The sequence below is a fragment of the Amblyomma maculatum genome, chromosome 1 (genome assembly GCF_055883805.1).
Source record: "Amblyomma maculatum isolate TAMU_Amacu chromosome 1, ASM5588380v1, whole genome shotgun sequence".
NCBI classification, from domain to species: Eukaryota; Metazoa; Arthropoda; class Arachnida; order Ixodida; family Ixodidae; genus Amblyomma; species Amblyomma maculatum.
In genome coordinates, this window is record NC_139344.1 from 201,668,268 (window position 1) to 201,694,548 (window position 26,281).

The window sequence follows — 26,281 nt, forward strand, 5'->3', positions numbered from 1 at the left end:
GCGACACCGATTATAATTTGGTTAACATTATTTTGACCAAGAGTTTTTTCTGACGCCATCACCTTTAGGCGGCACCGGGTACCTGCGTCGATAAGCCATAATATGATTTCGCAATAATTCTCGAAGTGACGCGTGAAACGGAAGAAGCTGACGGCTACGATCAGCTGCACGTCCTGGATTTTTTGGATGCATTCATCGTGAACTCTGCTCGCGATATTACTTCCTCTTCTCAGTTGTGTTTACTGTTTTTTTTTAAGGCGAAAGCTTGGAACTAAATCCCGTGCGCAAGAGTTGCTCGCGAGAGTTGTACGCGGGATCTGTGCGCTGATGTGTCGCCTGCTAATAACGGATGTATAAGCAGAGAAATTAGCTGTCAATCATCCTGCTGATATCATTACAAAAATAAAAATCCTGTCTCCACCGGGAACCGAACCTCCATCCCTTGGATCCGCAGCCGAGCGCTTTAACCAACTGTTATTACTGTCATTATTACTAATTGCAGCGTCATTGGCATCGCTACTACCATCCTAACGGTAGACAATTATGATGTGCGTTTCACGATCCCGGGAAACGCGCATCATAAACCTCCTTGTCTACCGTAAGCAGAAGTAATTAATTTAATTACTTTTTTGTAATTTCTAATGTAATGAGTTACTTTTTCAGTTTGGTAATTTAGTAATGTAGTGAATTACTTTTTGGTAGTAATTTCGCAGCAAAGTAATTAATTGCTCTAAAAAAAAAACTTTTACCAAAGTGCCCCATCACTCCTTCAATAGACAACAAAGTAGAGTGCGCGAAAGCGGGAACGACGTGCTGCAATCCGAAGCCAGCGTACCGGATTGGCAAAAGGAGACAGAATTGAGCAGAACTATAGTCAACTAGAATACTCTGGAGAACAGGTTGTTGTTTTGTTTAATAGCTTTACTTAGTTTTTGCATTTATGGAAACTAGAAAGTAATTTCGAAGTAATTGTAATGTAATTTTATTACTTTTGGGGAGCAATAATGAGTAATGTAATTTAATTACTTTTCTGCGATTTTCAACAAAGTAATTAGTAATGTAATTTAATTCTTTTTCGGAAATTATTTTGCCATGTATGACCGTAAGGATGATAGTAGCGATGGCAATGAGGCTGCAATTAATAATAATGACAGTAGTGGTAATAATGATAATGAGATCAAACGTTGTGCACTGTGTGCACTAGCAACGCTCAGGTTTTCGCTTTTCTGGAGTGTAGATTCCACAGTGCTCATAACGCAAAGTCTTACTGACAGCGCTTTCCTCCCCTTTCTATACGAACCAATGTCCCGCCGACTTTCTTCGCAGTGCCCAAAGTACTCTCCACGTTTTACGCTACAGTGTAAAACTACAGGCTGGTCCTTAAAGCACTCCCGAGCGCGCTCGGCGAGCAGCACACGTCACGATTAGCGCAGGCTTTTCAGTGAAACTGAAGGAGATTCGTTCCCGAGTCACTGCTTGCACATCAGATCGTTGCGCAATTCGCAACTACAGTTTCACATCGGGCGTCTGGTACATGCAGGGAGCAAAATATGAAGCCCGTCGCCGCACAGCCGGGGGACGCGGCTCGTCCTTGAAGGCACGCGGTCTTCATCATCGCGAGCTCCCCTGGCGGGCGCGTCCTATCTCCGTCATCGCGCATGCAGGCACGCAGCCCGAGCTTGCATGCGTTGCGGTGCAGGCTGGCCGCGCGGAGCGAGCTACTTGGAGGGAATATTTAATTGCCAGAGAGACTGATCAGAAGTCCGATGACTGCTGCAGATTTCGCGAAACGATCTGTCAACGCCGTGGTTTACTTGCACGCTGTATACGTCTGCTTTCGCGGGAACACGCACGTAATGAGCGAATTACGAAGTCTTCGAGGTCTTCACCAGGGCCTCCTCTCCAAGCTGGTAACTCTAGCCAGCTTAAAAGGGTGTTTGCGAAAAAGAAAAATCCAACGCTTGCTTGCGCCGCAAGTGCACATGTCAGCGAGCGTGAGTGGTTAATTTGATATGCCGAATAAGTCATCAACCCTTGAGCTGTATGGTGCACATAGCAGTTTTGGCGGAAAGCCATTTGTAAGTATTAAAGCTGGTTCAGTTGACACTTTTCGCGCTGAGCAATCAAACGACCGCGAACTAATAGCGATGTTGACAACGGATGTTTTTCTTCTTTTTTTTTTAATATATCGATGTCGCGATGTCCAGCATATTGGGATGCATGCTGATATATAACAACTAAACACAACATCAATATAGCAGTTTCCCTTTCCACTAGGCAGTTACCTCGCTCGCATTTCTAGCCTTAAATCATATATAACCAGCGGCTGGGACCTGGGGCGCATATTAATGTCTCTCTTTCTCTCTCCGTATAATGGCAACAACTCTGCATCTTTCAGTTTTAAAATGTTTAGTGAACACGTTCCGATGTTGCCAGTCAACCTTATCAGCTGTTATTCGTGTGCACGGCACGCACTATCCGCAATAGTGAAATCCAAGCAGCGAGGATGTTTTGCGCAGGTATTTGTACTGTTAAAGCCGCCGACGGCAGACTCCCAGGTTTTAACTATAGTACTCTGCTTCTGCGTTTGGCAAAATTCAGAGAGACGATGTCTTGGAACATGATGCCGGCTCAGACCTCGCGTGGATTTTGATCGAGTGAAAACAACATGCACTTTGCAGATCATCAACAAGATTGCTCCGCCAGTACTGAACAACACTTAAAAAAAAAAAAAAAAGAAGAAGTAAGGATGCGTGCATGTAATTTCCATGCTCAAGTGAGTGTTAAGGAACCGCTTGGTACGGTTAAAACGCCATAGCCATTGATGCAGCACTGAGGTAACGGTGTTTAATAAGGCGAAATGAAGACGAGACTTGCTTCCCTAACCGTACATTGCAACGCGGTCCATCTCTTCCGCGCTCTCTCAAATAGCGCGCTAACATGCTTCGGTGCTACGGAGAGCAAAACGGCCCGATCATGCAACTGCAAGCGCGAGGACCTGCGGGGCACGGCGCGTCACGGAACGCGTTCTTCCGGAAAGAGTGCGGCTCGCGCTGCCGTTAGCGACGATCGAGTGCTTTTCGGAAACGGATGCTAGCTTGATCAGGAATAGGACACGTTTCCTACTTGAGGTCGAAGGCGGCGTCCCAGCGGAGCGCGCCGATGACCCTTTCTTGGGGGATATTTCATTAGGCAGCCAGTGAGTATGAGTCGCCTCATTGCGCCCTGGGGAGGGTAACGTCTTTGTTATTGGCAGCTGGGGTGTCAGCGGGCAGGAAATGAAATTACCCCAATTCGGGCCGTCCCTGCCACGGGAGCCTCACGTATCCCCCTTCCGCTACACGGCGCTTCCCCAGCCACGCTCTCCGCGGAATACTAAAGGGGTCAAGCCATTGCGGCAATTCGGGTTACGGCTGCGCAGACGACGGCCGTCGCACGGTCAGCGCGACGGGGTTCCGACAAGGCTGCCACTGATTGCGAGCGGCCGCTGCCTGGCCGCACGCTCTCCACTGGCCGGCGGGAAATGCTGCTCGTTAGCCAGGAGCAAGTGCGGGCGGTTTCCGCGCCGGACGCCCTTCGCCGCCATATTTTATACAGCGCCGTGTGAAAGGCACGTGACGTCAGGAAGCGGCAATTCTCCCGTTTGCTGCCCATTTTCTGCTCCTCGTACGACAACGACCGCAGTGGCACGCTCTCAATCAAGGATGCGTCGCTTTCTGAGGCAACGCCACCACGGGCGGTATCGGTTGTGGTCGCTCGTTTACGAACATCGGCCTATTTCGAAGGGTGTCCGCAATCGCTTCGTCTCTCGAACGTTAGTCTAAATCCACACGACCAGCCAAAGCCAGGAAGCTGATGTGACACCGCTGCATAGAGGAGTTGCAAGTCATATCGCGAATTTTCCAATTCGGTGTGCAAACACTCGGCAAATGTGATCTATTAAACTGCCAATAAGTATGCGCAGAATGTACTAGAAAACACCTAGGTAAACGGTAGCGCGCATTTGGAATTCTACTTCTACTATCATAAACAAGTACTTTCATGGGAGAAGAATAAAAAAGTGAAATGGGAGCTGCAAATTTTACCAACCAGGTTAAGTGCACTGGGAGGAGCATTTAACGCATTTCGAACTGCTGATAAGACAGCCTTCACCTAAACATATTTTCATCTCCCGAAGCCAGATTTTCTTGCTGGCTGCGGGATGGTAAAGGTTTAATTTGGTAGCTCGCTTTTTCGCTAGTAGTCTATTCAGCATGGCCACTGAGCTAGGTTGATAACCACTCTGCGGAAACCGGCCCGACCACCTAGCTCGTTGGAACATGCCGGGAAAAATGCTCATTTACCTCAACTTTTCAAGCAACCATGACAAAGGACCCATAAATCATTTCAGCACACACGCCAAGAAATTTCTCAACACCACGGGGACTAAGAAGCAAGCATGTGTCGACAGAATCGGCATATGACAGTCGAGCATCTGCGGCAAAATATACCTGGTCTGTCCGAGTCATGCTTGGCCGAAGCCTATTAGTTTACAAATCACTACAGTCATTGAAGGGATGCCACACATTCAACAATCCGCCATGTTATGTATACGTAGAAAAAAAGCTCCGAGAATACGGCCTCTAAGCATCATAATGCCGTTTACCTTGATGCACAGATTTCTGTCTTCCCCGCTATCTGCCGTGGTGGAACTTGTTTTGGTCAACCAGGGCGCTAGATCCTCAGGCGTGACATCTCAAGGAACCCTGTAAGGAACGAGACAGACACCCATGTACTCTTCGACACTTGCTTCTTTTTGGGCATATAGGAGCTAACGCCGCATAATTTACTCACAGTCGCGATTCGATCTCAGCAGCGTTATGAGTAGCACATTCGGTTTGGTTTGTGGGGTTTAACGTCCCAAAGCGACTCAGGCTATGAGAGACGCCGTAGTGGAGGACTCCGGAAATTTCGACCACCTGGGGTTCTTTAACGTGCACTGACATCGCACAGCACACGGACGAGTTACATTCAGCGAGTCACATTTTATAAGGCCATCTAATGTACACCGTTAGTACTGCTTGCAACAATGCCTATTCACCAACTAGCGTAGCTGGATGCTGGACTAGCCGTTATAACAGGAAGACCAACAAGCTAAGCATTTGCAAATGTATCTTGTAACAAGGGGAGCCAATAATTATGCTCGTAAGCGGAGCATAGAAGCAATGTGAATTCTTGCTAACAAAAAGCACTGCGTCGTACATGATTCGCAAAACGAACACATTGCAACAACAAAGAAAAAAAAAAAGAAAAAAACATCTCTCCGCATCATACAAAACAGAGTCTAAATGAGTGTTAGTCTCTTTTACGTATACAGTCTGTTTACAAATAGTGCATTGAATGTATGCTGTTTGCTTTTTAACCTTTCTCTTATTTAATTTCTGAATCTAAAGATACCTCTTTGAACACATTGTTGCCCACAAAGGCACTCGTCGCGGAGGAAACACACCGAAGGCAAGCATATAGACCAAAACTATCTGCCACGTAAGCAAGATGCGGTGGCGCTGCTGTCACCTGGCTGAGCCGACTTTGGGTGAAAAGAAGCCTTAGTGCCCATAGGAATACCATAAGATCTCAAGCAGGTTTTCTGATTTCACAGTGCGCTTATGATGCCGTAATTCGGTGAACATTAACTATGAACATCGTAGAAAGTATTGTGAAAATATGAAACCTCATTAGAGAGGCGGAGTATCTTTAAAACAGCGCGAAACGTATGGGGATACAATTCGGAAGCACGGCTTTTAGGAACACATGCAAGAGATACTTATCAAAATAATTTGTTGATTTCGGAAAGCACCAAAAAAAAAAAAAAAAAGCGGCATATGGTTAGAAGTTAGTGGGTGTTGACAAAGTATGCTACGTCATATTGAAGCCCATAAATTTTTAAACTGCCTCGATAAATGTGCTTTGTAAAGAGTCCCCGACATACCCCTGAAAAAGAACAAGGTCTCTTAGATGTCTTTTACGAGAAGAACGGCGAAAGCCTACCCTTCCTCTCCTATAATTTTCCTCTCATTGTTTGCCTCTTATTGGCGTTAATTGCAGGGCTATACATATTATAATCGGTTTACGGGAAAGGAAAGGCACAGTATCTGTCCCTCTTTCTCCGGTAAGTGTAAGTTTGGACGACCATCGCTGCTGTCGCTTGGCGCTCCTTGGCGCGCGTTGAAGTGTGGGATTGCAAATGGCTGGAACGCCAGACAAGAACTAATCTAGCGGAATCTCGCGGAATATGACAGATCTCGCGCACAACTCTCGCGCACGGGATTTTGTTCCATGATCCTAGAAAGGCTTCCGCCTTAAAAGTAGCTACGGGTGTTTCTCGAAATCGCGACAGCTTCTCGTGTTGTCTGACATGCTGCAGGCCGCTCAGACTGCATTCCATCTTAAATATTGCCGCTCAGATGACACAAACCTTTAAGCTTAAGGTAGTTCTCAAACACCACGATAAACGAACCACGCGCAGCAGCAGACGACCAAAATGTCCCGTCTGCTTACACAAGTCGTCGTTCCGTCCGCGCTCGAATAGGGCGTCGCGTCGCCGGCTGTATACAGTGGGCCGTTCTCTTTCGTTCTCTTGTGATGACGTTTGAGAAGTGATTTTTGAATGTATCTTTACATAGACTGCACACCTTGAACGACCGTTATTTGTAAGCAAATTCAGTGCATATATAGCATATCAGGCTACAAGAGAAGCTTGCGGGATTCGAAGAAACACATATTGGCTTCACAACACTAATTGGCATGCATGGCACGTGGCAATATATTTAGCGGCGTTTTAAAAGCAGATTGCCTAAGGATTGACGTAGCACACTTTGTCACATATTTGTTCAAAGTTCTTGCCAAAGTTTAGCAACTGGCCACCTCTTTTGGTGCTCTGCGAAACAAGAAAAATGCTGCAGTAAGTTGTGTTTACATGTGTTTCTATGGGTCGCCCTCCCAACTCGCACCGCCGTACGTTTCGCTGCGTTTCAAAAATACTGCACCTCTGAAAGGGCGTTTCACGACTTCGCAATCCCTTCTACAGGATGTTCATGGTTGCTCTGTGCCGAATGGCGACATCATATAGGTGCCCCGTGAAATGAGAAAAATCCTTTGAAAACTTTGGCTTGCATGTTCCTACGGGAGCTAATTCCTACTTTTCACCCTTAGCACGCTGCGGCGTCGCGAGCGCCCCGCCCCCTCTGTTTGTAAACACAGTGTTGGTGTATAAAAAGCGCGTAATCGTCTGAACACTCAAGAACTGTCAGCTTCAGTCATGCGCTTCCTCCAAGAGAGAGCAAGAACGGAAATATTTCCATAAATGCGTTAGTCGGCTTATCAATGCCCGCGCGAATGTCATCAAAGCCAGGGTATCTGTGCCGCTGAAGCACTTTTGCAGCAACAGCAATACAACATATTTGTCAACGAAGGACGGAGTACAACTAAGAGTCCTTGGCAGTGAAAAAAAAAAAGAAAAAAAGAAAAAAGAAAAAAAGAAAAGATCAGAGCGATAAATATAACTTCGCGAATTAACCGTGAGCGGCTTTGCATTAGTTCCGCTCCTCCTTGTCGAGACCACACAGCCAGTGAAATTATGTAGGATATATCAAATTTGTTAAATTGAAATGCGGCCACTGCTGCCGAATATCTCTGTCCTGAACGCGTATAACGGGCAGACGGGCTGCTCTCGAGCTGCCTGAAAAGCTATATGTACTCAAGAGGCGTGTACTGTCGGGAAGCCTCAAGTAAAGCGTAATTTCGCGACAATGGGCAGCAGAGGTGGACATGCACAGTGCAACAACGATACCTGTACATCGTTTTCATGCACGTTTATAAACCGCAGCGTTCCCGGCACATTACCCTCTGTCACTAGGATAATTTCGATGATGACAAGCGACAGGACATTAAAACCCCAATACTAACAAGAAAGGTCTACAAGAACACGTGCAAAGCTACAATGCGCTTTTTATCTAATCGTTGCCTGTCATTTACTTATTTATTTACAACGGTATTTATTTATTCACTTATTTTTTTACCGGTTTTCTTTCCCACAAGCTCCCTGCAGAATTTACAGGAAGGCGTGTGCTGGTATTAAAAACAAAATCCGAAGAGGCAAAATAATAATAATAAAAAAATAAGGAATACAAAGCACAAGCACATATAACGAGCATATGTTTCAGGGTATACGAAAAAAGATGGCCGCGCTATGCAGATAGGATGCTGTTCATCGCTTGCTTTGAACGAGACCTTCAGTGCCGGCAATACAAGGGGGCATTTGTTCGTTAATTTTGTGATAGCCACGTACAGTAAAGAAAGAGTAAAAAAAAAAAAGTAAGAGGATGCTTCGTCATGTGAACACCTTTTTTTTATATTTTAGTGCGAATACACCCATACGATCGTCCGAGCCGAGCAAAAATATTGCTTGTGTAGGTGTCCACCGAGAAGTGAGACAGATACTGCACCTTCCCTTTCTCCATAAAACCAATCCTATACCAAAGGATTAAAAAAAAAAAAAACACTTTGCCAACCTACGTGCCAGTCTGCCAATGCTACACCGCCAAGCAAAACCATGCCAAACAGTGCTTTCGCACATCTTAACCGGTTTTTAATGTACGTTGGTCTTGGAGGAAAGGAAGGCAGAGTATCTGTTTCACTTCTCGATGGACACTTGCACTTGCAATTAAAAGCGTACAGTCGGATGTACATCCGACCTGATTTTTAACAATATAGCGCAGCGCCGACCAAACTGCTGGTCAGCGCCTTATAACGGCGATAAGCATGTAACACGACGAGAGTTCGCGAATGGGCGCAAATGTGGAGCATCGTCTGCTACACTATTTCGATCACGAAGACACACACCCGGCCACAATATTTGCTTAAAAAAAAAAAAAAAAAAAAAAAAAAAAAAAAAAAAACGGCGGGCAGTAAAGCAGAAGTGCTTTGCTTTGTGCCTCTTCTGTCGTGTTCGCACCTGAGGGCAGCTAATATTAGAAAATTTCCTTTACAAGCAATGCTTTCCACGTTCTGGTATATTTGCTTTAGTTTACATTTTTCTTACTTAACTCTGCTTCGCCGGCGCAGCATTTCGTAACAGGAAATAAAAAGAGGGAAATCACGTTTAGGTGTCACTCATGAATGTTAACCAACTCGCCCAACTTTCGGCATTACTTAGGTGTCACATTTCATGCACATTTGCTCTACGGCACTTCGGCTTTTTGCGAACAGATATTGTGGCAGGGCGTGTGTCCTCTTATCGGAACAGCGTAGCAGAAACTGCTGTCTCTTCGCGCGCATGCGCGAACTCTCGCCGTGTTCCACGCTATCGCCGTTATAAGGCGCTGACTAGCAGTTTGGTCGACGCTCGAGCTATATTGTTAAAAATCAGGGCGGCTGTACATACGTCGTCGGTTCGAATTCCACTCGAAAACTATATAGTCTGCAATTTGAGTAGCACATGCATAGTAAGCGGGAAGCGAAATGGTATTGCATTACCTTCAGCGCTGCTCAAATAATGGCTACGTCGCAGTTTTTACACGAAATCACGCGCGTATTTTTTTCGCGTTATAACCGTGACGTAAAATGCGCAGGCAAAAGAAGCCTAACACTATTTGTGCGGTCGACGCACGAAGTTGTCTGTGAAACGAATTCACTTTTGAAAGGAAAAAAAAAACTTGCCACGAGGAAAACAATTTCTTTCAAATAAACTTCACGTTCCCAATATATTAATGAGGAAAACGAGGCACAGCACTGCGTTTGTGCACCCTGAGTGCAACAACTGCGGTACACAATGTCTTCCATCTAAGCAATATCCGAGTGCGTGCGTCTGAGCGCGTACGTTTTATTGTGCATATGCCAACTCGCTTATTTGCATTCGATATTTCCTCCTTAGAAGATATGTGTGCTCTTGACTAGAAGAAGTGGACCAAAGAAGGCGACGCGCCGTCAGGCAGCTAAATAAACCTAACAACTGAATAGGCGATGCACAACGTATTTTTGTGATTTGCCTGTGCCTCAAGCGACAATGAAATCGCGAGGACACTGCAAAGGACTCGACCGATTCGTTCAGTGCGTTCTCCTAGCTACGCTCGACACCATTTGCTTTTTTTTTTTTTTTCTGCCTGCTGCCCACAAGATAACAATCTCGTTTTATTTTTGCAAATCAAGCTCAGATTAAAACAAGAGTAAGAGTCCAAATATACTGTGGATAAGGAAAACAGTCTACTGAGCATGGCGGACCACGCGTACCAACGATACGGAGAAGCGCACACACTCTGTGGTGACAGTAAATTATTTCCACAATCGCACAAGACCGTGAAGGAAAAAAAGTTTACATCTGCCAAGCATCTGCAGTAAAAACAGAACAGTCCTCCGGCACCGAGCGATAAGTGCGCCTAATAGTATGTTCTACGTTGAGAAATATCCGCCGCGGCGACTAAACGAGAGCGGGACGTGCAGCGGTTACGCATCACAGAAGAACGGGGAGAGGAAAACTGAACGACAGGCGCAGTATCGCACCCTGCGCCGCCCCGCGAGGCAGAGGACGAACGCTCGCAGGGGAATGGAAAAGTAGGGGAGAGTGGCAGATGGCCGGTTTCAGGCTGGCGACGCAGGTTTACGTCCCGCGCTCACCTTAAGCGCCTGCCGAGAGCCCATCTCTATAAACAAGAGCCGAATAGAGCACGGCCCAGCAAAGGGAAGCCGGCGTCGGCCGCGGATATGACATTAACGACTGAGCGGTTTACACTTCCCTACAGTAGCGCACGGTCCGTCTTCCTCCCCGCTAAGTGGAATCTATGTGCGGCCGGTGCGAAAGTCACCGTGGTTTTTACTGTCTCCGGCAAGTGGACAGGGCGTCCGAGACACTTCTTGATGAAAGCCGAAGCGCTCCAAGAGCGGAGGCAGGAGAAGGGAAGCGGCGCGCCGTTTCTGCCAGTCGACGGCTGCTCGACGTCCAAAAAGGCTCAGCGCATGGGCTCTCTTCCCTGGCTGACCGGGCCGCTGCTCTTTCATCTGCTTGAGCCCGGAGCTCCGGCTCTCGAGGAGCTCAATCGGCCGCTCTTCCGCTTGTCGGCACCGCCGTCAGTGCGTGTGTGTGTGCGTGAGTCTAACGCCCTGCTATTTGTGGGAATAGGTCGGACCGTGGTGCCGCGCTGTTTGGAGTCGTGTTCGTTAGATTGTAATGAATTTTGTTTTGCTTGTTTCTAGAGGTTCTGAGAGCACGGAAAACCACACTGCGCTTGTTCTTCCCGTTTTCGCTATACCGCCGGCATCACCCGAATGTGTGGAGGGCCTTGCTCGTCTCCCCGCTCCTGTTTCGGCCAAGTGCACTGAACCATTTGCGAACGCTGACCGTAAAAGAAATAGAGTGTTTGGGATTTCAGCGCCGCGACGGCTTTCGCCGAAGTAAACGCCCGCCGTTCGACTCGAGCCACCTCTACTCGACGCTTCTCTAGATATGCCTTCCTTTCTCTTTTTACTTCGCTTGGAACTTTTACAGCCCCCCCCCCCCCCCCCCCCACACACACACACACACACAGCCTTAACAAGCAGCGGCAGTTCGCGCCTGTTTTATTTCTCTTATTTTTTGTAGCACATCTAAGAAATGGGCGCATGCACCGATGCATGCGGCTTGCTAAAACATTTTTTTTTTTTCTGAAGTAGCGGTAGCCAATTGCATAGGTGAAGGGGGAGAATTGATTAAGAGAAAACAGAAAAGTTTTTCAAATCTGTAGAACAGAAAACATACCACTTCATTTTGGTTTGTTTTCAACCGCATTCATGTCCAGCGTCCTCGACTCGACTTCGGTAACTAGTCTCATCTGTTGGCCACCAGTAGTGAACACTGCATAACTCAAGGGGAGGACAATTTTAACTTGTAACTTTGAGAAAACTAGAGAGGGCTAAAAGATGCTGCGCGAAAACAGTGATTATCATAGCATGGCCGACTCTCTCTTCAGGTTGCAAAATCTAACCATTAAAATGCTCCCTGTGCTGATGCCAACCATTTACTTCCGAAGACCACTGAGGAGGAGGAGGAGGAGGAGGAAACTTTATTGAGAATTGGGAAAGTTCTTTCTTCGTGGGGAACTCCCACGAAGACCACTGAAAAAATGGCATGTACCGAACATTCGAAATTCCCGCGGTAAGATGAGTATGCAGCGTCACGCTATACGAGGCGGCAGCCATGAGAACTAGAATCCTTTTCGCCAATTTTTCTCGGCTTCTGCACTTTCGAATCTAAACGATTGTGCTACTGCGCTTTCGGAAAATTTGATCCTTTGGTCTTCGACTTCGCCTAAGATCAGCTAAGTAAACTTCCTTATTGGGAGTGAGCGAAAACATCGGAATCGTGAGCATTGAAAAATCAACGTTGTAAACCAGGCGAAGGATATGTTGAGTGCTTAATTTGCGCTCTTAAATAAAGTGTTTTTCTCTTCTCTGAAATAGATGTGGAGGAAGGAGTAAGAGAAAGTACAGTCAGAATGATAAAAGAAACTCCAGTCTACATACATTCGAATTTCAAGGAGTGCTGCAAGGGTCCCACTACATAATGCAGCAGAAATCACCCGTGGCTACATACTCTACAAAAGCTGCACGTCAGGCCAGTACAGCGTGGCGGCGAAGGAAACTTCATTCTACTGGCCTATCGATTGGCCTTCGCGTGTCTGACCCGCGATAGGCATGAAAGAATTGAAGCTTTATAAAAGGTGGTCGGCAAGTAAATTTTCATCAGAATTGTCCCTCGGAGTCTCGCCCGTTGAGGCTATACATAACTGCACGTGACAGATGTGCTTCGTGTATACGTGCAATGCTAACACCGGTTCAGTTCGCCCCTCCACCTGTTTCTCTCTCTCTCTCTTGTTCTTGTTGATGTTCTCACATTCTTATATAGTGCACCAGCCCTGTTTGTTGGCGTCGGCGTTTGGGTACGTTGCCAGTCACATCAAGAGCCTCGGGTGGCGGAAGGGGGCGCCGTGGTGTCGGCCTGATCCGTCGAGTCACGCACCTCGCCCGCCGGCGCCTCGCACGCATCTCGAGCCGGCCGAACGGGCTCAGCACTTTCACACTTAATGTGGCCGCGCAGAATCGAGCAGCGAGTGACATGGAAAAACAAAGCGACACAACGCCGGCGGCGATGACAATGCGCGTAACAGGCCTGCGTATGTAGTACGTGCCCAGTGTCCACACAATGCAAAGAGCCAGCTCGTGCGAGCAGGAGGCTTCCTGCCTCACACAAGATAATAACGTCGTTAGCGGTGACGAAGGCGAGGCATCATCTTGGTGGCGAGATTAATCGCGCCCAGGCACGAAGCGGAAGCCACTCTGCGGTGGCGCTGTCGTCGTTCGCGGACCATTAGCAAGCGGAAGTTGTCGTTCCACTTGTTCTGGCGCGGCCTTCTCGCAAGCGAGCCAGTTTTTCTTGGCCGGGGAAGCAATGAATGCGAATGACTTTTCCGGCGGCGTCTGTCTTCAACACTGGGGGTGTTTGGAGCGCTCGACGCACGCGATCACGAACCCTCAGCTCGTCGGTGCCGTCTTTTCTTCTCCCAAGGCCGGACAGGAGAAAAGCCGAGTTACGGTCGGCGCTGGAGACACGCTCCTCACGGGCCGACCGTCCGAGACGCCTGCACCGACGACGGAAAACCTGCCTTGCCATCTTTCAAATAGACGGCTCCAAAGCACCGTGGCGTGCAGATCCCGCAGTGAAGTTTCCGCGCTCTGTGTAAGCTGGGAGCTGGACAGTGACTGGCCGCATACAGTTCGCAAAGCATACGCGTGTAATACCTTCATTACTGGTATATCACTACAATAAACAAGCCATTTAATCAAAAAGAAACTTCGGATGGTCAAGCAAAAGAGAAGCTCTGCATGACGGCTGTAATAATGCCAACGAAGTATAGACCCTGGGCTTTGTGACAGATTCGCAACCAATCAGGCATCAAGTACGCGATGCTTTATGGAGCACTGTTGTCAATTTTAACTCCCTTCAATGAATTTGAGGTTCTTCTTGCATCTATGATGGAGGCAGTTGACACCAACGACGACGGAAGGCTTTAAAGCAGTGCAAATATGTACAGCTAAAAGGAGAGGGAGCTCGTTAACACAGGCTGGGAACACGCGGGTCTTCCACGTCCGAGCATGGACGGGACTTGAGCAGGTATAGCCTTCGGCGTTGGCATCGGCCCTGGTCACGCTAATCCCTTATCTCGCGTCTGTTGGTGACACGCTGGCGTTTGGGACCTGACAGCGCTGAGTCTTGCGCTGTCTGTTGGGATTCAAGGTAAGCAATGGGCGCTATATAGGGGCCAGCATATTGCCCGCAAAAGGGCGCGCACCACCTTATTCTGGTGAAAGGCGCCCAGCACCTCGTCACCAGTACCACAAAAGCGCCGTTAACACGGACCCGGCAGAGCTGGTTAGAGTTGAGTTATTGTGGGTAGGCAACTGGCTAGTAAGTTCATGTAAACGCCGCCGAGTTGAGTTGGGAAGTCGACGGTTCGAGTCAGCTCTGCCGCAAGGGATGGGTCGTTGACTATAATATACTTTTTCAGCCGTGCAGGAATTACAATGTTGCAAACTCTGCTAGGTCAGCATCGCCACAAGAATGTTTTCCAACGAGAAATCTCTTTTTCACGAACGACAGCGTTGAATATCTTTTAAATCAGAATTTTTTCCATAACCCCCTCCGCCTTCAATAATTTTTATACTGTGAGACACAAAAATTTAAAGGCAATTTTGCGCTTTTTCACCAACCTTGTTTTAGACAGCTCGGTGAATTGTATAAATCAAGAGGTCAAAATATGACCCATTCCCATTCGACGCACAATAAGCCTCATTAGAAATCAAAATCACAGCAAAACCCCGTGACTTGGTCACGACAGCACACATATCACAACTGACTTCTGAGGCTATCATGAGAACGACATCAACAGAAACGAAGGAACGGAAGCTGAGTGAGAGTGGCGCGCGAGCAAGCAGAAAGACAAGGCTGGAGAGAAAACCAGAACCGACATCTGTATACGTTCGTCGTCCCAACGCGAGGCCCCTACATCAGTAACAGTTTCCTTGAGGCGGGTTCATGTAAATCCGGTAGGGTCGAGTCCACTCAACTCAACCCGCCGACTCGACCGCGCTTTCGCGTCCAAGTAAACTATAGTCTTTATACCTTCGCTTTCTCTTTTTCTTACTGCAGGTCCGTAGACTCGTGACTCATGAGGTGGTATTCGTTGCCCTGCTATGGAAGCGGGAGCCGGGGTGGTTTCCTTTCGAAACCCTGCATGACCACTCTCGAACTTTAACTGATGTGCCCAAAAATTGCACATTCTTTTTGGCTTCGAGCATTTCCGATAGTGGTTTCCTTCGAGCTGGTATCACAAGTGCCGCATGGAAAGCGGTGGACACGGATTTGTATACTTATATTGACTCAAGTTGCTAATACACTTAAATGCCAAGCTTAAAGTAGCCGAAGCCGCCTGACTGACCATAGGCGCGAACGCAAACGTTCACCTTTGCGTAGGCTTATAGCTTAATATTATGTGTCTTGGTGCACGAGGAACTGATATGCAGAAGGATCAAACGAAAGCGAGACAGGTGCTGGGACTCGGTGCCCTGTCCACGTTGAGCGAAACCTTTTCGAAGTGAAACCGATCTAATGTCTGCGAAAGATATGCACAGCGTGCCAGCTTTATCCTTTTATTATGGATGCGATGGAATGGAGGTGGCATGTAACTCTGTAAAGCGAGTAGGAAGGCGAATAACAGTTTGGAGGAGCGGTGGGGTCGGAGCGATGCCCGATCGCATATCCACCGCGACGCTTTTCTATCGCCTGTCACCGACCTGGCCTTGGAATAAACGCCCTTACACTTGGTGGAGGTGCCGGTCCTTATCCTGGTCCTCCTCCCTAAACTTCGAAGCAGCACATTACGCTTACCGACCACGATGCAAGAATGTACGAACAAACATCGACGACATGTCCCCCTCTGCACTGGCGTGCAACAGCAGCGTGGCCATTCCATCTTCAGAGGTACCAACGATAACGACGCTTACGATAGGGTGGCATCCTAAGAGCATGTAAGCATGCAGTTGTAATCTGTACAATTCCGTGAAACTGAGCAACGTCCTCAACACGTACCTCACAGAAGCTGCCAAGCGTTAGTTTCTTTACCATGGAGCGGACCGCCTAACGGGTCCTCTTTGAAAACAAACTTAGCGGACATCTTCGGCCACACCGCTTTATGAAAGCTCAGAGCCTAGCAACGTCTACGGGCTTCGCAGGAAATAATAGAGGTATTACGTTGGGTGTTCCGGCTTTTCCAGGCATTTTATTACGCACATGTATTATCCCGGTGTGAGCGCTTCGACAGTATACGGGAGGGCTCAACAGTATAGGGCAAATCAAGACAGTCGTTAGTACCACAAGCAAATACTCTGTAGTTGTTACGATGGAAAGATATGAAGAGCCTTGGTCTGAGAGGAATTTTCAACGATATACGCGGGGAGTTCGAAACCTAAGCACCTTCCATGCGCAGCCATTTCATCCGCATTGCACCTTCTGTTCGCAACTATTTCATCCGCAGTCTCCTTGCTCATTGTCTCCACACTCCTTGCTCATTGTTTGATTAAACCTGTTCGGCCTCCAGGTCATGCGCGCCAGCGCTTTACGAGTGTTCCGGAAAGGCGCACGAACAGGTTTTGTTAAGACGACGACGCTGTTTTCTCCAAATGCGTATCTTTCCACGATGTCATCTTAGCCATCTGTTCGACCTAGAGAAAACCATTAGCGCCGCAAGCGGTTCTCGCAGCGCCTGCGCGTGTGCTTGTGCGTGCGTGTGTGTGTGTGTGTGTGTGTGTGTGTGTGTGTGTGTGTGTGTGTGTGTGTGTGTGTGTGTGTGTGTGTGTGTGTGTGTGTGTGTGTGTGTGTGTGTGTGTGTGTGTGTGTGTGTGTGTGTGTGTGTGTGTGTGTGTGTGTGTGTGTGTGTGTGTGTGTGTGTTGCACTGTTCTTCGTTGTCTCAATGGTTACAACCAGAAAAGCACCGTCCATAACCTTCCTAGCCACTTACTGAAAGAAGAGATGATAGCCGCGATGGGGATAGCGCCGATCACATGTGGTTATGCAAGAGTGATGAATGTTGCCGAGCGCAATTATGTGAGGAAGCATGGGAAGAGAAACGCCGTTGGCGTTGGATATATTGCTATTGGTGCGTATATACACCGCGCGAAGCGTGTCTGTTTGCCGAGCTCAATGGCCACCTCCTCGCTGTACCGAATGTGCGATCGCATGGGGCGAGCAACGAGCCAGGCGGTGTCGGTCGCGCATAGGGACGCAAGGATCCGATGCATTTCCAGCGCGGTGGCGTTTTGGAGTACGCCGCGAGTATACGCGATCCGTCTGCTTATCGGGTCCTGCCATCGTCCGTGGCAGCGACCTGGGACGCGAGGAGCATTTCGTATTCTGGCGTCGGCACCGGGAGGCCCTGCCGCTAACGAGGCACCATCCATCTTGCTCCGCGCTCGCGGTGCTCGTATTGACTCTTGGTCCGCTTCACGCGCCTAAAGAGCTTGTTTTTAGCACATGCAAATGCTTGACCAGGGCCGCCCATTTCCCGGCGCACGTCTTCACCCCAGAAAACCGGTTATGCAAATTCTGCCGCCAGCTGTCTCGCGCTACCTACGCGGCAGCTGTCCGATTGCGTCAACGCTCGAACGGTCGCCGTATCAGTGCCGTTTTACGCACCTTTGTGCGGGCCGTTGCGGTTTCAATTAGCGCCCAGCTCCCGAAGAACATGAATTGGCTGCTGCTGCTTCTGTCGGAGGCTGCCGCCTACTACCGCGAGCGAGGGGCCTCCGCGCTTCCGCGTGTACGCGCGCTCGCTGCCACGCCAGCGGCCGACAGGTGCGACGAGGGGGGAGAGGAGAGATTCGGAAGTTTCCCGCTCGAAACGAACGATCGCGTTGCGGCCGGAGGTGCGCCTTTTTAATGCCGTATACTGGGAGCGTGATGGCAGCGACCAGACTTCGCCTCTGCCTGACAGCTTTGTCGGGCGTTCGACTAACGTGCAACTGTATGCATAACGTGTAGTCGATCAAAATGTCAAAGGGCGTTGTAGGAGTCGATGAAAGAGCTCGTATATAACCGCTCTACCTTTTTTACGTCTGCCTGCAAAACCAACCCTCTCCTCCGATTTTTAGATTGCATCTGTGATTTAGAATATCCTGGTCAGAGCGCGAATGGACGTCCCATGTAAGAGTGCACCGCATATGCCGAGGCAACCGTCGCGCATAACGCCGAAGCCGTTTTATTGTCACGTATGGGCGGCACGTATACTCAAAGCCATGGACACTAACGAGTCGACATTGTGTTGCAAACATCCTGGATAACCGGCTCCCGGCATTATTCTTGTAGAAGGTTAGCACAAACGCGCGAAATCATCAAGTATTCAAAACGCGCCCTAATACTGTAGGCGGTGTGCGAACGTCTCCCCCGCATTGGTTCCGTTTTGCACCGGACACTGCTGGTGTAGCCACGGTTCGCGGAGCGATATGTCAGCTCGTCGCGCGATGCCAGCACCACTCCTCTCTTCTAACGAGCGTATTTGGCACCAGAAGTATACAAAGTCGCTCGGTATGACGACGACACGACGAAACTGGCTTTCATCCCCCTTGAGTTGTGCCGCTGGTGTTGCTATTGCTCCTGCTATTGCTACTGCTATTGCTACTGATATTGCTACTGCTACAGCTATTGCTATTGCTATTGGTGCTGCTGGCGTAGCTGATCTTTCCGTCAGTGACCTCGACTTACTTACTGCTTGGCTCCATCGCTGCTGCGCCTGGTCTTGCGGCATTTTTTAGTATCGCTTATATTGCTTCAGCGCTCCCCCCCCCCCCCCCTCCCCACCTCAAAAATTATTTTTGATCAAACTGAAGTTTTTGACAATTATTGCACATTGTATAAAAACAAAATTTCTAGGAAAAGAAAACTTCATGTTTCCTGCTCAGGAGCAAACAACACCAGAGGCGGAAAAATTTAAATATGCACCTATATCTAAGGGGAAAGAAAATAATTGCACCAAAACGGATATGCAAAATGCAACAGGCCGATAAAGCATAGGGATATAAAAAAAAAAAGCGACCTAGCGTTGTTGCACCGAATAAAACCTCCATGGTAGATTAGTCGCAAAAAAAAAAAAAAAAAAAAAATCAGCGGCGAACGCGCATTAAGTCCGGGCGAGTCACATGAAATACAGCTGTAACGAGAATGGTAAAGTTACTAAGGTATATACTATAACTGTTTACTCCTCATGCAGGCGAACCGCGACAATATACGGTCAAAGACCCTGAACGCGCGACAGTGTATGAGCTTGCATGCACCGCCTGTCCAAAATCAATCGCTGCGGGATTGTTCGCGAAGTTCAATTCATATTAGAAGAGATCTGAAGTCGACAGCAATTCGCAGGATATGAAACTGCGTAAACGTCACGTGATACATGTGATGTATTCCCATGTCATCCTCTTATTAATGCGGGCTATCTGCAATGAACAAGAAAGCTTCTTAACAGGAATATGTGCTCTGGCCCGAGTTCCCGAGCTTCACCTTGTTAAAACCAAGCCTTAGAACAGGCTGCATGGTCAAACTTGTATTTAGCCTTATATTTCACGCCCCATTTGATAGCGTGTATACTGAACCCGGGGGTATAACAAACGAAAGAAGGAATAAATAAACCATTGTCACTACAACAGTTTTACTGTTCTCACGTAACATGCCCAGCACTCCCGATTTGCGATTACATACTCAATGAAGAAAGCAGTCAAGAACAAACAAGGTGTTGGCAAAGATATGCGCCAGCAGATATTTTTTTAAGTCCCTTGTGCTAAGGGAACAAGGGGCAACCGCGTTGGAAGCAAGTGTTTAGGCACTGATATGCATAATTTCACGAGCACTGTTCAGAAAGCATAACGAGCACAAAAATGAGAAATAATTGCAAGTATACGTCCGCCAACCAATACGGCAGTACTAGTACTAACAAAAAAAAAAAAAAGGCTAGATTGATCTCATTAGCACAGCATAATGAATACAAATTGTGCTCGCTGAAGGTTCGCAGCTGGCAATGCTGGGTATTGTTAGCTAGCTCGAAAGTACTCCTATGTTAATTACAGAAGTCAACCGTGAAACGCATGGTAGGCAACCTTGAAGCCAAAACATATATATAAGCGAGCATTTAGCAATTTACACGCAAATATATGTATTTCGACTTTATGCAGCACCCATTACGTGGTGTAAAGCGCATACGCTAGCCTTGTATCTTGCTGCCAAGGGGAAAAAAAAAAAGAAAAAATACAAGGAAAGGCTGATGTATGACCATGTTATAAACAGCGATTCCTTCTGTTGTCCTGATTGTTACCCTGAAACCTGCTCACGGCACTGTAAAATTCTACACCCCCCCCCCCACACACACAAACACACACACACATGCACACACGCACCCACACAAAAAAGAAAAAAAAGTTCAAGCCATGCAGCATGTCGTCAGCTGAGCACAAAACACACGACAAAAACGACCAAAGCCAAAGCCGTCCTTATTTGTGTGAGCATTTTTACATGACTGCGATACTTGCACATGTATCTGAACATTCGTTTTTCCGCTATACGGTTTCTCTGTCCCTCCTGTATTTAATTGGCTGTGCCTATATCTTCCTCGCTTTCCCCTGACGTTACCCCATGCAGCACTAGATGGACTGTCTTAGGGGTATGCCTTTGTGACCAGCAAGTGTCCTTTCCTATATGTTATTACTTTTAATAGGCACAATAACTAAATACCCTCACACCACCCCCACTGCGAGTCGATATTTAATTTCCCGGCACAGAATACGATCTGGCGCGGATATAGACCTGAGTGGAAGAGCGAAGAATGGAATCGAAAGCAATGTTTCGTGGTAACACGAAAGGCACTGACCTTTGTAAAGGCAGGTCAGGCTGTGACAGAAAGTTGAGCAGTGAGAAGAAATTTTTCGAAGGACACTATTCATGCGTAGCATATAGACATGGTATATACAGGGAAACAATTTGTTTCGTGGGATGCCGCAGCATCCATGCATAAGCAGGTGCAGATCACGATGCCTTCAGAATTAGAGAAAGCAGAAAAGAAAAAAATAGAAAAGGAAGGAAACTCGTTGAGTTACAGGAGTGTGTAGACTGGAGGATTGGTAAAATAACAGCACGAAAAGCACACGCGACCTGTTTATCTTCACCAACATTTTAAAGGAAAATAATTCAAATAGCCGACGCTTGAATATGAATCCCTGATTCTGAGAACTAGGAGCCTTAAACTAAGTATCAAAAGGCAAGCTACTTTTTCAAAGACGTTGCTCTGGCCAAGGTCGTGTTATCTCTTGGTCGACTACATCGAGCATGCATATATGCCCTACAGTGTTATCTGTGCCTTTTCAGAGCTTGTCCTCAGTTGTATCTGCCGGTACTATGGCTTTCCATTGTATCTTTTTTTTTTTTTTTTTTTGCGAAATGTCCAATCTCACATTCTCATCTGCTACATAAATCAACGTTTCCCCCGGAAATTTGAAAAAAAAAAAAAGGTGAATATTTATGCATACGCACGCTCTTACTCGTGACAAGTCGGAAGTAGCTAAGCCTGTTCTCTGTTGTTTGATTGATTGATTGAATATTTCTTTCACTCTCCTGAATCAGGGAAGGAGCATGCAATACAAACACATTCGAGAAGGAGTTCTCGCTGAATTATTCAGGATTTTTGTTTTTTGTTTTTCATTTGGCACAGAAATGCATCGAAGCCTGATCCGTGTAGACTGTAACTAATTTATAAACACAGGCTGCCTGAATGCCGCCCAGCAGCGAACCAGGAAGAGGTTAACACGCAAAGATTTCCAGGTGCATATACACTCTTGAAAGCCGGCGCATGTTCCTGCATGCGCATGTTCTTTGTGCATGTATCACAGTACATACGATAGAGTCAAAAGAAAGTTGCCACATGAACTTTATTCGTACAGCTCTACGTAGCCGATCTACGAATCATCGTCACGTATGACTATCATCGTGGAAAACAATTTGTGCAGCAGCTCACTAGGCTATACCGTAAGAAAAGCCATGGCTTCTCGTGAACGCTGTCTTTTCTTGTCCCAATGCATAAACGATGGGCCTTTTAGCCTAGGACGGCCGGAGCTACCAAGAGGCGATGTGCAATTAGCGTTGATTTCACGAAAAATGAATCACATCGCTTTACAACTTTAAAGACCGCCAGTTCGGGGGTATTAAATAAGGGGCGGGTACACGCATGAACATTAAATATAAAATAAACGTATTATTGGTTAAATATGGCAGTTATACAATTACACTATGCACTATGTTTCCACATGAAATTTATTCGTATACAGCTCCTCATAGCCGATCTGATCTGATCTGAGGCGATCGATGATTTTAAAAAATGCACTATGTTGAAATGGGTAGGTGTCAACAATTTATAAATATTTTCTCGAAGTTCGTTCTGCTCAAATTCTCCGGATAGCTCGTGTTACTGCACGATGGAAGAGCACTGTAACCTCTGACAGCAAAAAGAAAAAAGATGGCAGTGAGAAAAACGAAAACCTATATTCAATTCCTTCGCCGATTCGGATTTAGTAACCAGCGCGAGCACGCCACAGAATACAGTCACTATTAGGTCTAGTTGCACAATCAGTTGAGAATTCAAACGCCTCAACTATAATTCATCGTAACCTTTGCTTCGTGCTTTGTCACCTTTTCAGAAGCAGCATTTGTATACTAAGCGCGTCTCTTTCAGTGCGCGAACACTAGAGCCCCGCTATCGTGAAATCTTGCCCGTCGGCGTCACGTTATGACCATAGTTTACATAGAAATTTAATAATAAGAGCGTTGCACAATGGCTATACGCAGCTTGTAACAAAATTTGGCCAGAGGTTATGCCTGGCGACTCAAGCACGCTTTGCCTTGCCTATACCTTCATAATTTTTTGGTGGTTTTAGTACACGCACAACAATGAAGAATTCTTCGCAGTTGGAAAACAGCGCACAAAAGAATAGCGACCAGATAAAAGACAGACACATGACAAGCGCTGAACGCTGCTTTTTTTTTTCAACCATGAACCTATACCAACTCGTACAACTGAACTTCCCTCAAAAGAGTTCTTGCAATTCGCCAATTCCTACTATGCACTCGGCACAGACGTGACTAGAAGAAAAAAAGAAATGATCACAATACTACAAGGCCGCTTTGGATCGCATAAGCATTGGTTCCCTTGAAGTAGATTTTAACGACTGATCGGGAATAATAGGCATTGCTCAAGATGAAGCACTGCGGGACCCCTCTGTTCCAGTCATATAAGCTGAAAACGAGGAAGAAACGGACAATCGCCGCAGGCGGAACGGCATGAAGCATGCTCGCTATAATTATGAGTGAAGAGCTTAAGCAAGTAATAAATATCTGCCCTAGAAATCAACTTTATTTGGGACAGACCGAAAAATACTCCGTAATAGTCGCTGCTCTGAAATGAATGATGGTGTATATCCTATAAAGCTGTAACCTCTTAGACCGTAAAGAAAAAACAAAAAAGAATGCTGTCGATGTATCACGGTTTGCCATCTAAATCGGCCCCTGCTGGCGATATCTTCGTTCCCTTTTTTTTTTCTTTGTCATTTCTTGCATGTAAAAGCGAAACTTTGTGCGCATTGTCCCCTTTAAATGCTTACAGCGGCAGGTCCGATTATTGTTTAGGAGTTGTAAGTGCTACACAAGGTAGCTACCTTCAAAATGCACACGACACTACCTGCTTCAATGGGAAGATTGCAAGATATGCATGCCCACTTCGAATGCGTGTCGTGCTTTGTGTCGGATGCAAGGGCTGATGCGCGCCCTTCCTCCTCCATAGTGCCAGTATTGATATACCGGTCGTGTTTATTTACAGTGCGCTGACTATAGGCAAAGCACGCTGCCATCGCACCAGTGATTCTGCGCGTTTTCCCCGTCGTGGAAAAGGGCACGTGCATGAAATATTACGCGCTTTGCAGGAAGCAACGGCGGCGACCACTTGAGATGGGCGAGGGATCGCAACCGCGTCTTCACAGTAACAGCCATCGGGGGCATGATTGCGCTGCTGGTTGCACGCGCTGGCAATAAATCGCGAGCTCGCGCTGCGCGATCTCTTCCAATGGCGAGGCTCGAAAGTAGCGCCGGCCGGCCAATGACAACGCGACCAGCTGAGGCGTCCGCGAGGCGCCACCGACGCTGTTCTCGACGTGCCATCCCAGGGACGGGGCACCCGCGGCAGCAGCTGCTGCTGTGGAGGCGCAGTTTACACCATAGGCGCGGGGGGCGCGCAATGCGAGATGCTCGAAACATGGGCGTCAGCCAGCGCTTCTCAAAACAAATCCACCTCGAAATTGTCGTAAACTTGAGTGACTTTCTCACGGCTTTGGCGAGCTCGGCCCAGCATTGTGCCCCCAGGCCCGCAGTCGTAAAGACAGCTCGTAGTACATGTTTTTGTGGCTGGCTCTAGTTGAGGGCTGAGGCGCCCTCTGGAGGTACTTAAATGTCCACTAAGTGCTTCGCTACGACTATCGGAGAGCACAGCGTGTACCCTGAGCCCAGGGGCGCCAAAGCATCCAGCTTCTTCTTCGGCCATTGTGCACTGTTCGCACGTTCTCCTCCTCCGCGGAGCTCGGTGGTCGCCTCCATGCTGTAAGCCAGAGCACACAGAAAAGTGCCTTTGTTCGCAATTTGTTCCCAGCTCTAGCTGGTGGAAAGATCAGCGTCGGCGTGTGCAAAACAAGCGCGCTTGTTTCCGCAGAGTTCTTTTTGCGAGGCTGCATAGGCACTTTGCATGAGCCTCTTGACAAAAGAATACCCTTGTTCTTGAAGGCGCTCGCATGAGCCAGGCAGGAAGTGTGCCGAGATGCATTGCATATGCGGCAGAAGGGAGTTCGTTAGCTTATGTCTTTGAGGAGGAGGCAAAATCTGAATACAATCAGACAGTCAGACGTTATATGGCCCGGGAAAGCGTTTTAGCCGTTGTATGCGTGTCAAAGACCACACAAATATTCTCTGGGCTAGCAGGGAAGGCTTGATGCACTTTGTCGAGAATGGGCGAAAGCGCTAGAGCCGTTGCAGGACCGTTAATTGGCTGCTCTAACTAACTGCTTCGACTCGAACCTATGCGTTGTGCTTGGTACATAGGACAAGATGACTGTTGAAAGAATAGCGCGAACGTTGCAACCCGCTAACAATCCGACGGCAGGCAGTCTCTGGCGGGGGGCAAATATCGAGCACTGGCGTGTTCTTTTTTTCTTCGCCTCAGTGGCGTGCACACCGGGAGTGGGAGCTGAATTGCAAATGAGATCATGTTACGCATGCAGCGCCGCCAGTAATACGCACATATGCACATATTCAACCGGCGCACGGAGCGCGAACAATGCCGGTGGAAGGGAAATGCCCGGCGGAAAGCCTGCCTCTCGAAGAAGGTGCGTTGACTGGACTCGCGCGGCCACACGTGCGTACAGTAACAGGATTGTGCGCGCATTCTCTTCTCGAAGTTGATAACAGTGTTTACATACGGCGCCAGCTTTCGACGCGTATGCCGTGTCGGAAAATTCGTCGGTGTAGCCCGAATACTTCCGGGCCTGTGACTTTCCGCACTCCCTGGGTGTCCAATGCTTACGGAAGGCTGCGCTTGAGCCTGTATACACGTGCAGTGTGGTACAATACTGAAAGGAAAGGGCGGAAAATATTCATGCTCTGAAGGATATAGTTTTCAGCTCTGAATATAGGGGGCTCAAATTATGATACTATCATGCGCTTTACGCAGGTTTTGCCTTTAGGCTTGACCATATGGATGCGGTCATAACTGCGACATATGCAGAGGCAGAAGTCGATTCGTGCTGTCATTGTGGCGAAACAGACGTCGGCCACACGATCCCGTGTTCCTTTTTCGGCGAACACAGCGGTACAGAAGGGGCACCTAGGAAGAGATGACGTCTGGGAACGAGGAGGAGGCGGAGTGAGTCGAGTGCAGTTTCTCTGAGCTACATACTGACGTACTGGAAGCGGCAGCGCTCCTTGGGCGCCACTTGCAGGAGAAGAGTAATGTGACGGCCAGAGGCACCCCGGGCGCGGCCCCCGAGGAGATGCGGGAGGATGCATGAAAGCCTCTCGAGGTTGCGGTCTGACTTTCCCCGCGCCAAGAAAGTCAGCCGCGCTCTCTAGAATAATGTGGGCCCTAAAGT

General features: G+C 47.8%; 1 protein-coding gene across 1 annotated transcript in view; it reads right to left on the bottom strand.

The window, feature by feature from the left end:
* LOC146205361 (uncharacterized) overlaps positions 1-26,281 on the bottom strand; it is a 107,092-nt gene that overhangs the window by 48,126 nt on the left and 32,685 nt on the right. The window contains exon 2 of the mRNA XM_084590021.1: positions 4,646-4,745. The gene's annotated coding sequence lies outside the window, so the exon portion shown is untranslated. The remainder of the gene's footprint in view (positions 1-4,645; positions 4,746-26,281) is intronic.